The sequence below is a fragment of the Acanthochromis polyacanthus genome, chromosome 10, assembly GCF_021347895.1.
Source record: "Acanthochromis polyacanthus isolate Apoly-LR-REF ecotype Palm Island chromosome 10, KAUST_Apoly_ChrSc, whole genome shotgun sequence".
NCBI lineage: Eukaryota > Metazoa > Chordata > Actinopteri > Pomacentridae > Acanthochromis > Acanthochromis polyacanthus.
Genome location: NC_067122.1, coordinates 5,697,233 through 5,713,198, shown reverse-complemented (window position 1 = coordinate 5,713,198; position 15,966 = coordinate 5,697,233). Strand labels below are relative to the sequence as shown.

At 40.6% G+C, this 15,966-nt stretch overlaps 1 long non-coding RNA gene across 1 annotated transcript in view; it reads right to left on the bottom strand.

The window, feature by feature from the left end:
* LOC127535740 (uncharacterized) overlaps window positions 1–15,966 on the bottom strand; it is a 511,585-nt gene that overhangs the window by 283,025 nt on the left and 212,594 nt on the right. The window lies entirely within an intron of this gene.

The window sequence follows — 15,966 nt, the reverse complement described above, 5'->3', positions numbered from 1 at the left end:
TAGACATTGTTAATGTGGAAAATGACTATTCTAGCTGGAAATTGCTGATGTTTAATGAAATATCTGCATAGGGGTACAGAGGAACATTTCCAACAACCATTCTAATACTACATTGTGTTAGCTAATGGTGTTTAAAGGCTCATTGATGATTAGAAAACCCTTGTGTAGTTATGTTAGCACATGAAGGAAAGTGTGCGTTTTCATGGAAAACATGAAATTGCCTGGATGACCTCAAACTTTTGAATGGTAGTGTATGCACTGTGAAACAGGACAGGGGCCTGCTTGCAGTGTGGTCTAAATGTATGTTTGAAATTATAGGTTATACTGACCCTTCATCATAAACCAAACCAGCGGAAGCCCACAGACCTGTCAATAAAAATGGACTAACAGAAGCTGTTCCCTCAGGATTGCAGGAGTTATTTTCCATGATGCAATGCAAATAAACAAAAGATCAAAAAGCACGAAATCTACTGTCTTTTACCAGTTTGAAACTGTAAGCACTAGAAAAATTACGTAGATTATGTAATATTAAGTATAAAAATACTTTATGATCGAAATTTTGCACCACATGAGAGGGAGGTGCTACAGAGGATTGACCGTGGACATAGACAGTAAGGATATGTAACCTATATAATTAAGCTCAAAATGATTCATACCATCACTCATTTAACTTGAATTTAATTTTTTTCTTGAGCTTGTGACAGATAGTAAACACGGTTTGATTTAGCACCGACTCATTGCTAATGTCTTATATAATGGCCGCTGTTGATACAAGTAGGTGTGCATCGATCTGCTAGTAATGCCTTGCGGCTCCAGGTGAATGAGCACCCAGCGAGCAGACAACTATCATTTCCCCCCTCGATATTCCCCATTTTTAAGGTAACTGCTGCTGAAACTAGCTGCTAAAAATAGCAAACATGTTTGTAACATCTCCTCTGTGTCTGAGTTGGCAGGAAAGTTTGTTTTTTGTACTCGGTTGGTGTGTAAGCTAGCTACTAGCAACCTCATGGTCCAGGTTTAAGCTGTTGCTGGTGTTCAAACGCAATTACACTCCGACGTGAAGTAAATGTGCTAAAAAGCATTTTTCTGTGCAAGACAAAATAGTTAAATACACACTTCATGCAACAAACCGTATGTTTCATAATAAGAACTTAAGAAGAATATAAGTTTAAGAGTTATAAAGGTAAGTTAGACAACAGGTGATGAGACCAAAGGCATTGTTTGTAAATAATGGTGTAGTGTTTCTATACATTTGTTGAAAATAGTAGAGTGTTTTTCTGTGTATTGTAAAGAAGTTACACTCGATGCTGGGTTTTCTAAGGGCACAACACTTGCTATAAGGTCCATTACAGAGACAGAGTTGCACATTGTGGGCGCTCATAATACAGGAAAAGGCTTTAAAGCATCCTTCAAATGTCTTCAAGTGTCAGAGTCTGGAGTGCAAAGCAGAATCGAAAAGTACACGTTGTTCTGCACAGTGGAAACTCTCAGAGGGTGTGGTAGGAACCTAAAACTGACCGCTGGAATGGTAAGAAGACTTCAAGACATTGCTGATGGATGTGAGAAGTTCTGTCAGCAGTTCAAACAATCACTTCATGGACGCTGAACAAGGAAGACTCCACACCAATCAGATGGGCGCTCAAAAGCTCAATTGGACTAAGAAGACAGCCTCTGCTCATCAGCTCTGATCAGATGAAATGAAGGTGGAGTTGTTGGTCACTGACATGGAAGGAAATTTTTGAATTTGTCGTTTTTTTATTTATTGGTTGTTATGCTCTGATTTTACTGCTGCGGCCCATTTGAAATCAAATTGGGCTGGATGCGGCCCCTGAACTAAAATGAGTTTGACACTCCTGCTGTAAAGTAATGTTTGAATGCATCCTAGGTATCTAAAAACTCATACCTTTTATCGCTATTGTTCAGTAAATTGTGTACTCTGACTATTCTCCTGATGCTTCCAGGTTTGTAGTTGTTATCCCTTAAAAAAAAAAGGGAAAATCTGTACCCTGATGTTGGTGACAGTATCTCAGAAACTCCTTAGCAATCCCACAGATGGGTGTCAGTGTCGCAGCGTTCTCTCTGTAGAAACCGGCTCTGGCAGATTCTTCCAGACTGAACATGTTTGCAGAGTAAACAGAGCTCCTCACAGGTTTCTGACTCTGCCTGTTGCTCACAACGGTCGGACTGTTTGCACAGCAGCTGTCACTACATCTTCCGCAGTTCATCGAGGAGGTTGTTTACTTGTGTTCCCGGCCTCTCTCTGTTTATTAGCATTGTTCACATCCTCTCCGCAACTCGTCATCTTGTTCCTGAGATTGACTCAGCAGTCCGACATCACATCCAGTCTACTCCTTTTATTTTGCGGCTCTGAGTGTAACATAACTTTCCTTCGATTCCCATTTTCTCAAAGCCACCTTAGAGAAGTTTTTTTCCACAGCAGCAGGTGTGAGTTTTAACTGCTCGCAGGTACTTCTGCCATGTTCATGCACCTTCAGGGCAGCAGAATAGAGTATATACACACATTTTAACACTGAGGTGTGTTTCCGAGGAGTCCAGCGTTGCCTCTGGTGCTCTGTGCTCCTGCTGTGTGAATATACAGCAGTCTAGCAGCAAATGTTTCAGAGAAATACAAGTGAGGAAAACAGCATTTTTCTCTATTCCTAACATAGTATGTATTTTGTTGTACCTACCTAAACACAGAGTTTGTTTATCTCTGCTTTCAGACTGTTAGCAGGGTCTACTTTTATCTGATTTGTTGTCTCAGGCAGCAGAGACTGACAGCAAACATCCAGACACTAATGGGCTGTTTGGTATTAACGTCATCTCAGTTGAGTTTTTAGGCTGACTCTATTTGTTATTGATAAAGAGGCAGGCAAAGAAATGCTAAATGGAGAAAGTGAGACAAGAACTCCCAGTATTGATTCACGATTAAAGAGAGAGAAGCACAAGATGACTAATATTAATGACATGAACGCACAAACTGGAGGGGAAAGAAACAACAGGAGTTTTAGAAGTTCAAGCACTTCTTTAGTGGAGCAGACTGGATCACGTTATTCTTCAAACATCAACTAGTATAGACTCTTGAAAGGAGGTAGATTAGTTTTTTTCTTTTAAAATAATTCTAACATACATCATTTGTCATTTCGAACCAAAAGACATGACGATGTTCCTGAGTTATGTGATTGTTTGAGGATACTTTAAGTCTACCAATGCCCCAAAACAACCACTAAGTATGTAAAGTGGAACAGGATTGAGGGATATTTTGATGGTGTGTGGCCAAAATGCATGTTCGTTTAGAATTTTAGGTTACACTGACCCTTCATCATAAACTCAAACCAGCTAGAAGCCCGCAGATGTGTGTAAAATAGACGGACAGAAGCACTTCCTCCAAGATTACAGGATTTATTATTCCATGGCACAATGTAATTAAAGGAAAAATTAAAAAGCATGAAATGTACTGTGTTTCAATGGTTTGAAGTTGTAAGCTCTATAAAGATATTCTGCTATATAAAGAGACTTTATGATTGAAATTCTGCACCGCATGAGAGGGGGCCATAAGGGGGGAATAAATTTGCTTGGACCACAGACTTTACACGAAAGATAAACGTATCGACAGTGATGGCGGACTGTTGTTCTGAAACATTCAGTCTGCAGTTTGGCTGTTGTCATGTTGGGCTTTCAAAATCAGATGTGTCAAGCTAAGGATGAATCAGACTAAGAAGTTGAGGACACGACGATACAGCAGCACCTCATCAGTCACGAGGTCAGTCTGACTCAAAATCTACCCTGCTATGCTGGTTCAGAAGTTGGAGTCGCTGCAATTTAATGTTCTATTTAAGCTTCACGGTCTTTTGTGTGCAGTCTGTGTGCAGTGTGCAGTCACCTGTTACTATCATTTCTTCATACTGGTTTAGCCGAGCCATTTTGCAATTTTTATTTTAACTAGCTTCATGAGAGAAATTAGACAATTTAATGGAGTGTTTTAATGCACTCTATTCACTATTCACATTACTGGGGACTTGAAATTCTGGCAGTGGTGTTGATTTTTATTTGCTAACTTGCAGTATGTGCATATATATATATATATATTTCTAAATGTTCAATTCAACATCAGACATACTGATGACTTTGCAAAGTATGTTCATAATGTTTTGTAAAAAGATTAAATGTGAACACTTTATTTTCAGAATGTACTTTATTGCACTATAACAAAGGGAAAAATTTGGAGTTTATTTATAGGTCATGCTGTGATTTTACTGGTCCGGCCCACGTAAGATCAATTTGGGCTTTATGCGTCCCCTGATCTAAAATCAGTTTGGCCCTCCTGGTCTGACTGAATTTTAAAGTTTCTTCCTTTCGTTCTGTTTTTTTCCAAACCTCTCTGTCATCACTAAGGTGTATCTATCAAAGAGTAAACTTTGAAAGATATGCTGAGTTGATCTGGCATAACTTTAGCAATTATGGACGACTAATTTTTAAGCATCCAAACCAGCAAAATACATATTTTTCCTCCAGAGGTGCAGCTCTGCCAAAGCAGGCTTCATCCCGGCCTTGGGCACATCCTTGCAGCTCGATGTGCGATGTGAATGCATTCATTTGCATGTGAATGTTTCCCCAGTCAGAACTCCTACAAACTGAAGCGATTTAATTATGTGTCTGTAAGCATAGTTAGCATTGGCAAAAAACAATATCAATTCTGCAGTGCAGCTGTAAACATCTCTGCTAACTGAGCACAGTTGCTTTCAAATACACATTTTCACTGCTAGGTAAACTAAAGCTCAGCATGTGAACTGAAGAATAAATCTTTTTTTGTGGTGTGTTTAGGCACTCACACCTTCATGCACTTTCCTGGCAGCAGAGTTTATCACAACTACACAATGTAAAGCTGCTACGAGACTGCAGACACATTTTTGCACTGAGGTGTGTTTAGGTGTTCAGTGGTGCCTTCAGTGCTCTGTGCACCTGCTGTGTGAATGTACAGCAGTCTAGCAGAGAAATAAAAATGAGGAAAGAAAGATTTGACAGCATTTTTTCCTATCCCTAACATACGATGTATTTTGTTGTGACCCCACCTAAACACAGCGTTTGTATCTCTGCTTTCAGACTGTTACAGGGTCTAGTTGTATCTGATTTGTTGTCTTTGCCATCAGACAGCAGAGACTGACAGCAAACATCCAGACTCTAATGGGCTGTTTGGTATTAACGTCACTTCACTTGATTTTTTTTTAGGCTGACTCTATTTGTTATTGATAAAGAGGCAAGCAAAGAAATGCTAAATGGAGAAAGGAACTCCCAGTATTGATTCACGATTAAAGAGAGAGAAGCACAAGATGACGGATATTAATGACACGAATGCACAAACTGGAGGGGAAAGAAACAACAGGAGTTTTAGAAGTTCAAGCACATCTTTAGTGTAGTAGAAGTTTGTATTGAAAATCCACTGCTGGATTTCAACTCTACTGACCTTAAAGGAGATGAATCAGTTTTTCTTCTGCCAAGGTTGACTCATATGATGATGTTCCCAGGTTATGATGACACTTGTTGGCACGGCGACTGATGGAATTATCAGTTTGGTGAAGATAATTACACAGCAACGCAGTCTCACAACAAACGGTCCAACAGGTAGGTTGGTCCACAGCACAGACCCTTATTAGTTTCACATTTAGGCCTGTAGAAATGTGAGATGGCTATGTGATTTTTGCCTTTTTTCTTTTTGCCTATCTTCATCTCACATGAAGCGCCACACAAGAACTTGTAAACTATTTACAAGACAGTTTAAACCTTTCAGCCTGATGTGTTTTGCATGTTTCAAATCATGATTTCAATTTAAACTCTGTTACGCTACCGTTCAAAAGTTTGGGCTAACTTTGAAATGCCCTTATTTTTGAAAGAAAATACTTTTTTTTTTCAATGAAGATAACATTAAATGAATAATAAATACAGTCTAGACAGTATTATTGTGGTAAATGACTATTCTATCTGGAAATGGCTGATTTTTTTTAATGGAATATCTACATTATGTCAGTTAATTGGGTTGAAAGGCTAATTAGTGATTAGAAAACCCTTGTGTAAATATGTAAGCACATGAAAAAAGTGTGAGTTTTCATGGACAACATGAAACTGTCTGAGTGACCCCAAACTTTGGAATGGTAGCATATATCAATTAAACATTTCATCCCTGGTCTCGGTTAGGTTTTGGCACCAAAGCTACTTGGTTAGGTTCAAGAAAAGGTCATGGTTTCGGTTTACAATTTTATAGGGTTTTACTGTAACTATAACATTTTACACTATAAACCAGCATTTTTTGTGAGACTAGGTGGCACCCGTTGATGCGTCTCTGCTTTCCCACCAACTGTGCAGCTTTTGAGCTCAGAAAGGCTAATATCTCAAGCTGTGTATTTCACAGCAGGACACACCACCAGGACTTTTTATAGTTTATGCACCCAAGTAGGCCAGCTGCATTGTTCAGGTGGCCTCCATAAGCAACTACATGTTGTTAAATTTCAAACTGTGAACAACATGGAAGCAACCTGCACAATGATGGCAATTTATAGACCCATTTGCACACCAGTTTTTGTGGACCTATGAATTGATCTACATCACCATGTCAAAATACCAACAAACTGGAACCTTGGCTTGCCGTGCTGCTGATGTTGGAAGCCTCAAAAACTGGTAAAATGTTGACCCTTGACTGTATTTTGGGGCAGAAATGTGGATGCATCTACACTTAAAGGAACTTCATGGGATCACAATACCACCCTTGTTTGAAAATGTCAGTTTTTAAGGGTCAGATATTAAAATGTGGTGTCTGCTGGACTCATCATTTTGATCCACTGAAAACAGTTTTGCCCAAATTCCATAAGAAAGTCTCAAAATTCAAGGATTTTTTTTTTCTCACCAGAACTTAATTTTGGGTTCCAAATGACAAATAAGTAAACTGTGAACATAAACTGAAGTGTCCTACATGATGCACTTTTCTATTCTAGTAGGAAAGACTGACAAAGAAATCTCAATTATAATGAAAAATATCACAAAAGCATTGCATATTAGTCACATAAACATCATGTGGTATAGCTGCTTCATATAGAGGGGTAATGCTTCTCAGACAGCAACTCATTAATGTAACTAGTCTGACTCTCCAGATCACGACACCGGCATGCTTATGTGCCCGTGTACTAGGGCTGGGCGATAAATCTAATTAATTTGATTAATTCGCCTTTTTAAATCCTGACGATTTGAAAATTTGCCAAATCGTAAAGTCGACGTGAGCTTAAATATATAACAATACAGATTCTTCTTCTGCCTTTCACGATTTGTGCACTGGCGTTTGCTTCCGCCTCTCATCTCTTTCCGCCAAAACACACACCCCCGTCACGGCGTACACAACAGCAGACGAAGAGTTGGTCGCGAGAAAAGAGCCTCATGTTACATCGATTATATGGAAGTGGTTCGGCTTTGATAAGACTGACACAGAGCAAACTACAGTCGTGCAGGGTTTGCAAAAGTATTGTGAAAACGAAGAGTAGCAGCACAACTAACGTCTTTCAGCACCTCTGGCAGAGGCATCCTAAAGACTGGGAAGAGTGCCCGCAGCTACGGGAGTGCGGCATGGCTAGCACTAGCCATAGCAAACAGACCGCAAAGAAACAACAAAAATCGATTAAAATCGTAATCGTCCAAGTTGACTAAAAAAATCGAGATTTTATTTTTTGGCCATATCGCCCAGCGCTACCATGTACATATCTGTGCTTGTACATATTTAAACAAAACCATGCCAGCAAAATGTTCCTTTGGTTCCTTACATATTCAGCAGAAAACACACAGCCATAGCATCACTCACATGGTTTTCAAAGCTTTGTGTCTTTAACACACAGCATGTTTGGTTCTGTTTCTGATGTCTTTTGCCATTTTTATAAAATCTCATATAGAGATCCACATCTGTCTTGCATAGTATAGCACAGGACTTCAGTTATGTATGAAATGCATCGTAAAAGGGGGATTTTTTTTGCCTTAACCTGAGCCTTTCTGGGAAATGTAAGGATTACTGAGAAGTTGCAGAAGGTTTAACCAGCCTTGTTTAGTGAATATAGTGGTCTGAAAATGAACATCAAGAGAATAGATGTATTCGTAGTGTTTTATTCATGGTAATGCATATGTAGCATGCGCTGTGTGCTAACCACAGCCGTGTGTGCCGATTGTGTTTGTTCCGTTGTGCTCAAGGCCGAAGCTTCATGAATCTGAGTTGCCAGGCGTCTCCACAGGGAGCATTAGCTGGCTTCAGTGGGCACTGGAGTGTGAGCTGCAGAGCTGGTTTAGGGGCTTTTAGAGTGCCACTTAGTGAACAAACGCTGCCTCTGTGTTTGACATACATCAAGGCACGCTGCTCGCATGAGTGTAGACTCTTTGGTGTTTCTGGTTTTGCGTATCAGTGTAAAAATGGACATGTGCATGCATTAATATCTTATTGGTGTGTATACATATTTGTAAATGGCTGGTGTGTCCTGCGTGTTTCTGTTCACTTCTTGACTGAACATATGTATCCATCCATCTGTGTGTTCACTTTTAAGCGTGAACGTGTGTGTTGTGCTCATTAATGCTGACGTCAGCTCACTTTTTTTCTCTGTCAGCAGCAGTTTGATTCAGAAGTAGCCCTACAGGCATCTGATAGCCTCTAAGTGTGTGTGTGTGTGTGTGTGTGTGTGTGTGTGTGTGTGTGTGTGTGTGTGTGTGTGTGTGTGTTTTTAGGAATTTGTCTCGGTGTGCGCAAGTGCAAGCCTTCCAGTGTGTGTGGGAGGATGCACATGCTGCTGTTTGTGTGCGTTGAAACAGTGAACAGATCTCGGGCTATAAATATCTCGTCCTCCAGCTGGGGCTGGGCTAAAAATAGACACGCAGCTCGCTCCATCGCCTAGAGGACAACGACAGAACTGCATCCAAGCCTGACATCACAACAATCGCGGTTTGTGTTTGATTTACTCCTCCGCATAATTAGATTTTTTTTTTTATGCCTTTAAGGAGAGGCTCTCAGATGGGATTTGAAAGATGATTCACAGGAAAGAACCAAGATGTGCACTGAGCAGCAAGAATCAAGGTGGATGCTGTAAGGAAACAGCATTGATAACATCATGAAAAGCACTCAGAGAGCGCAGAGAGCCAAGGCTGCTCAGTTGTTGTATCGTTTCCAATGGATGAAATCTTGGAAAAATTTGGCACTACAGAGTGTGGCTGTTTAATATAGATGTACCCACAAACAAAATAGCCTTGCGCTGAGCAATTAGTGTGTTATGCATGTGTATGTTATGTATGGATACTGAATCGTGTGACCTAAATATGTAGCGGGCGGCGGGAATTCATGGGACTCAGAAACGCCTCCAGAATTCAATCGTGTCTTGTATCATATCTGATGAAAAGTCCGCAACAGTCGATTTGTAGTTGGATCACAGTCATGTGATTGTCAGCAAGCAGCTAACGTAGCGTTCACTTGTTGTCATAGTTACAGTGACGGTATATATACAGTATAGTAACCCAAAATCTAATCACTTGGTCCTTTTGTCATTTCTGACCTTCCCCGAAAATTTTACCCAATCTGTTAGTCTGTGTTTGAGTAATGTTGCTAACAGACAGACAGACAGATGCTGATCATCACATAACTCTACTTTTCATTGACGAAGTTACAGTGCACAATGTGGAATCAAAAAGACTGTGCCTGTAAAAATCAAACTCTGTACCTGATTTAAATTTGGCTGAAATCCTCTTCGTAGTCGTCTCCTTCCGAGGTGATACACCACTCCCAGCACTTCTGCAATGCTTCTAACAGTCCCTGGAAACCCTGATATGTAAACATGTCAAGCAGCATCTGTGATGACGGCTCAGCCTCTTAAACTGTGTCAAACCCTTCAACTTGAATTTCAAAAAACACTGCAGGAAGCTAAATCTTTTGAGTAGGACAGGGGAACAGCAATTGTGATTCTGCAGCTGGAAATTCTCCATCAGACACTTCAGGATGTAACAGTAGGAATCTGCACTGACAGGCTGACCCAGGGCGACAAATTCATGGTGCACAACCGCGTGAGTGTTGAAGAAAACAGCGAGCATGCTGCTGATGCTTTGGAATCTGCAGCTCTTTCGTGTGAAAACTGTTGTTTTTCTCTGGGTGGTTGCTGCAGAGCCACCAGTGATGATCATTCACATAAAGGAAGGATCCAGCTGCTGACTCACAGAATGTGATGTTTGCTTTCTGCTCCAGTTTGAGCTGAATGGAGAAGAGAAAAGTGGTCACAAAATGTACTTTTTCAAAAGCAGAAAAAGAACACTTGACCGTCCCCAGCTCACCAAAATGGTGACCTACATTTAGCACATCTTCCTGGATTCATTGGCAGACGTCCGCTAAGTGATGCACCTGCTTGCTGGCGTTTTTCTTCATGCAGACACTGGAAGAAAGTTGGCCTAAATGCTGCCAGAGCTGGCTCACATTTGATCCTGCAACACAGCTAGGTGCGTCGTCACTCAGTCACAGATGTTCTGATACAGCCGGCTCTCAGTAAACAAAGGATTTCTTTAGTTGTCTAGTCTTCATGGCACATAAAATTCACTGTTAAACTGCTGAGATGTAACAGAACCTCCACAATGTATAATTTCAAAAGAGCAACTCGGCTTGTGTGGCACGGAGGAAGAACATCAGTGGCTGCAGTTTCCAGGACAATCCTCTGTATTTCAAACCAGTTTCTCATTGTGACCTTTAGGGGTGGGAGAAATTTCCGATTCTTAGATGCATCGCGATTTGGACCTGGACGAATTGGAATCGATTCACAAACATCCAAATTTTGATTCTTTAAATCTGTTAAAGTAATACAGAAGGTTCTATTCTCCTTCCTCTGCATGCTTGTGTTGTTCTTTATGTTTCGTCGTTTACAACATGCCAGATGTTTGAATACAGTGCGTTTAAGAGCTGCAGTTTGTCGTCGTCATTCCACCAGCATGTTGTGTCTTCATCCTGGTTAGGGAGCTGCCGAGAGTCTGTGTGAGAGAGCGTGTGTGTTCAGAGCAACAACGGTCAACCAAACTGTTCATGTTGCTAATGGCAGCCTCAGGGTGAGAGCAAGCCATCTGCGCCTCTGCGTGCAAGAAGAGTGTGTGTGTGTGTGTGTGTGTGTGTTGCATGGTGGCTGCCTTATTTACAGCTGATCCTGAAAGTCATGATTTATCGTCTCTTGGCTCTGGTGCTGTGGCCAACTCTTTGGCAACACACTTGTGAGAGCAAAGCGTAATGTGTGTGTGTTACTTGTGTTTACACAGTCACCTTGTGAGGACCTGCCTCGTTATTAGGGACAAAGCATGAGTCCCATAGCACGATTTCATGATATCATTCAAAATCTTAGAGTGACGACTTGTTTTAAGGCTCTGGTAAGGGTGGGTTTTGTTTAAGGTTGGTAGGTAGTAGTGTTTCTGGTTTTGGTGAGTCTCCTGGAACAAATGTAGGCCAATGCCATGTCCTCTGAAGTGGTGGAAACTCGGCTGTATGTGTGTGCCGGGTGACAGCTGATGTCTGAAATTAGGAGCAGCCAAAGTCAAGCCCCTCGAGGAGATGGAGAGGTGCTGGGCTGAGCTGACACGACACACATGGAAACACACAGTCCGCTCACACAACATTTTTATATTTCTCCCCACATCAGAGAATTTAAAGATGATTCATGAGACAGTTTATCATAATAAGTCATCATATTTTGAAACTCGGGTCCCGTTTACACGAAAACGGTTTTACGATGAAACACAAAGGTTTTGTCTTAGATAACCTAAAACAGAAACTTTTGAGTACGGCCTCCAGAGTGGAATTGTTTTGCCTCCTACAATGTTTTCAGTCCTTCCAGCCTTCCAATGAAAATGCAGATTTTTTTTTCACTCCGTTGATGTGTAAACCCTACAAGGCAAAGGAAATTCTTTTGTGTTTTCGGGTGTGTAAAGAAGGCCTTAATGTGTTATCGTTATTTTCCAAGAGTCATCCAAATGAGCCAAAAAACATGATGTCCTTATACCAAGTACCAGTGGTTTTTTTTCCCCTGTTAAAAGGGTATTTTCTTTGCCACTGTTGTCTTAGGTCTTGCTCTGGGGGTCAGGCATATGGGTTCTGTAAAGCTTCTTGAGACAATTTGACTGTAAGTGGCGCTATATGAATAAAATTTAATCGAATTAAATTAAACATATCGTATATCCCTCTCACTCATCAGCTTTGCCAAATAAGTGCAAACCCTTATCATCTTTTGATTGTAAAAAATGCCCATTCTTTACTGTATTTTATCACTTAATTATCATTTTCACTGTTGTTACAGTTTTTGAATGTTTACAGTGTTTGTAAGATCATAACTCATACCAGCAAACAATGCTTAACCTTAATAACACTTAATAACTTTAGCAGCTATGATTAAGACCACTTTTAGTTTCAGCTCTTCCAAAGCAGTGGTATTTTACATGGTAGCGTCACTGTGACACAAGTATGCAATGCAGCCATCATCAGTATTATTGATTTGTAACTGAATTTTACTGTAAAATCTCCATTGTCAAAGCAGGTGTCTGTACAAATTCAAGGTCTGTTTACACAGAGATCATAGACCGTATATAAATGATGCATATTCCAACCTGATGTCACCCATTGGTTTGTAAACTAGCCTTGAGTTTGGCATTTCGTCATTTGAAATTGGAGTTAAGGGTCGATTTTACTTCAGGATCTGAGGACTCTATGCACTTAAATACAGTAGAGTCCTGTCAATTACAAGGTAGCCTCACCTTAACCCTTTAAGCTTCAGTGTACCATTGGCGGTACACCTACTAATTTGCATAGGAATTTCAAGAATGTCCAACGGCCGCAAACGCGCTTATACAAACACTATACACCGATGGAAAGCTTAGATTCTCATGAATCTGCCGGTATAAACCACTTTCAGATGCGATTACCACAGCGGGTGAGAAAAACACATTTGTCCGACAAAAACAAATATTCATCCATCCGTTCTCTATACACGGCTTCAAAGCACACAGCGCGACTCACATTTCCGGGTTCATTATTATACACAAAAAAAAAGATTCCACAAAAACGGCCATAATCCAACCTTTTACATCCAGATGACACAAGCCAGTAAACTATTTTGTCCAAAACATGTCCTGAAGTCGGTATAAAATCCCCGAATCGGTCCTTTTCAAGGAAAAGCACCTCGCGATGCCCGTCCAATATTCCCCGTATTTTTCGTAATTTTTTTTATTTAAAAATAGAATATTAGCGATTTTTTGTACTGAAAACGGCTGGAATTGACTGAAGCTTAAAGAGTTAAAAAATTAACCTACTTTACCACCTAGTTTACTGTAATAAGATCATAATTTACAAAAACATCTTTCTGTATTCAAAAAGTCTTGAAGCTAGCAACTGAAACCAGTAGAAACATTTGATAAGGAAGTAGATCAAGTAAAAAATAGCGTCATTCTGTCACAGACTTCTATACAATCAGACGTTGTTTTGCAATTAGAGGAGCCGCCCCCCTGCTGGGTTTTGAGGAAAAAAAATGCAATTTTAAGGCTTTAATTTTCAGACCCAGAGGTCATGTCTATCTCTTAAGTGCAGTGTTAGACCAGCGTTATGCTTCCTTGCATACAGGCAGCTGCAGAGAACACGAATGCATACTTGTTCTAGATTATATTCATGTGTAGTACACTTGGAGTATGCGTTGAATACACGTGCACTAGATTGGTTTACACCGACTCTGGGCAGATGATGAAATTAGTACAGCTGCAGTGACTTTGTTTTGCTCATCAGTGGAGGTCAGCGGGGTGGTGTCACATTAAAAAGTGCCCATCAACATGTTCCCTCTATATATGTATGCGCATAAGGTCAGTAGATTTAACATGCAATACATTCCTCTGTAGTGTAGAGTCTGGGTATGTGTGTGTGTACAATACACCCCTCATAAACACTCATGCAGAAAACCAAAAACAGAAACAGTAATAAGCTCACTCACACATTTCTTCTTGAGGCTCTGCTGCGTCATCCATGTCTCATCAGTGCTATAAGTAAATGTCTGTCTGACTTCATCTTCTTCTCTCTCAGCATCTCTGACATGTGTCAGCGAGGCGTCAACTCATTTTAAACAAGTATGATTGTGTGATAAATGTCTTCCGAGTCTACACTCTCTGTGGATGTGTCTTCAGTGATCTCAAGCTTACTGGTTTCATATATTTTGTAATTTCTGACCAGCTGCAGTGAAATTATGTTGAAAAAAAAGGCTTTCTGAAAGTCCAGCACTGCAGCCGTGTATCGCTGCAGGATAACTGAATTCTTCCACTTGGCGTAGGTGAAGTTTTGTGTTTGGAGCATTAAAGTACAAATACGAAGTGCATGTCTCTAATGCGATTCAAATGGGATCACTTTATCTCGAATGAGGAGGTCTGTGCTGCTTGGCACAGGAATTCTCATCCATGCTTTGCAATGTGCCAGTGTTCTATTAATGTTCTACATTCACTGGTAGACACTCGCTCACACTTTAACTTGTTTTATGACACTTTCCAGGTTGTTTTCTCCTGACTAGATCCTTGCTCGTGTTTTATCTGCTCTCAGATGTCAGTCACTTTGGATAAAAGCTAAATGTAATTGTAGCTAGATGTACTTACCTTTGCTACGGGAGAATGATGGTTCAAATCCCATTCAGAGAGCAGTTGTCCAGTACGGGCCCTTATGTGTTTTTTCCTTGTATAGGAATGTGCTGCATGTGAATATTGCCCGCTTTGTGGGCGTGCACTAGTTGGCCATTAGGTGGTCACATGACAACCCTTTCAGACCTTCAGTCCGGTAGAAGTGTCGGCGCAACATGGCGGCTTGGCTGTCAACTTTCTCTTTTATTATTATAAAAAAGTTCAGCGAAAAGTATTTCTAAAAGCATTTTAGGTGTGTAGAATGCGACATGGGGCATTTCACATAGACAGTGAATGGGAGAGCAAGAAACTGACGGATCCTGTAGACACATATCTTTAACCTCATGCTGTATCTACTCTCAGATATGTCGCGTTCGATCAAAGTGTCTGCTAAATGAAATTGTAGAACTGTACGTGACGAAAACTGAGTTTGTAAAGAATCAAGTATAGCGTTCTAATGTCAGATTTACTGATGTTGACAGTGCTTCTATCTTCCTGGGACACCTAGAAACAGTTTCTGTCAGACACACTGGTGGGACCAAAGAGAATATATATGAAGGGAAAAGACTGCATTGTTCACGTCTGTTTGGGAAATGCACTGATTCGCTTTCTTGATGACAGTTAGACGAGAAGATCAATACCACTCTAATGTCTCTATGGTACCAGAAGCCTGTTAGTTCAACTGAACACAAAAGTCATTGCCTCAGTTAAGAAAAGGTCCAATTATCACGCTAAACAAAGGAAAGATAATTTATTGAGTGGCTTCAGAGGTGCCAGCATCCAGATTTTACCCGTGGACACAACCAAACTGTCTGTATTGAGGCTGAGCTCACCGCCTGCTGGTTGCAGTTTTATATTTAATGGGCAGATACGTGAGTGATATCGATCTTTTCATCAAACAGCTTCTTCTTGCTCTTTGCAACTCTATAGGTGGCACTCAGAATCAGGGGGGAGCAGCCTTGGCAGTGGATTTCAAGTTGTGGCTGCATTCTTGGAAGATCAGAGGATGCTTTTTTTATAGTACAGTGCAACAATGATAAGTAAAGGTTATAAAATAACAGACTCTCTAAACTGATTCACATGATACTCCTAACCCAGACGCACACACGCATTTTCCAAAAACATTACACCCTGATGATGCAGTGCAGTTTATAAATAGACAGAGACCTTCATGTTCCACATGTATCAGGTGATCGTTGGCTTAGATTTGAAGCCCTGACAACACACACACACACACACACATATGCGTGCACGCCACTCATATATCCAAACCATGCTCTCTAAGAGACAAAC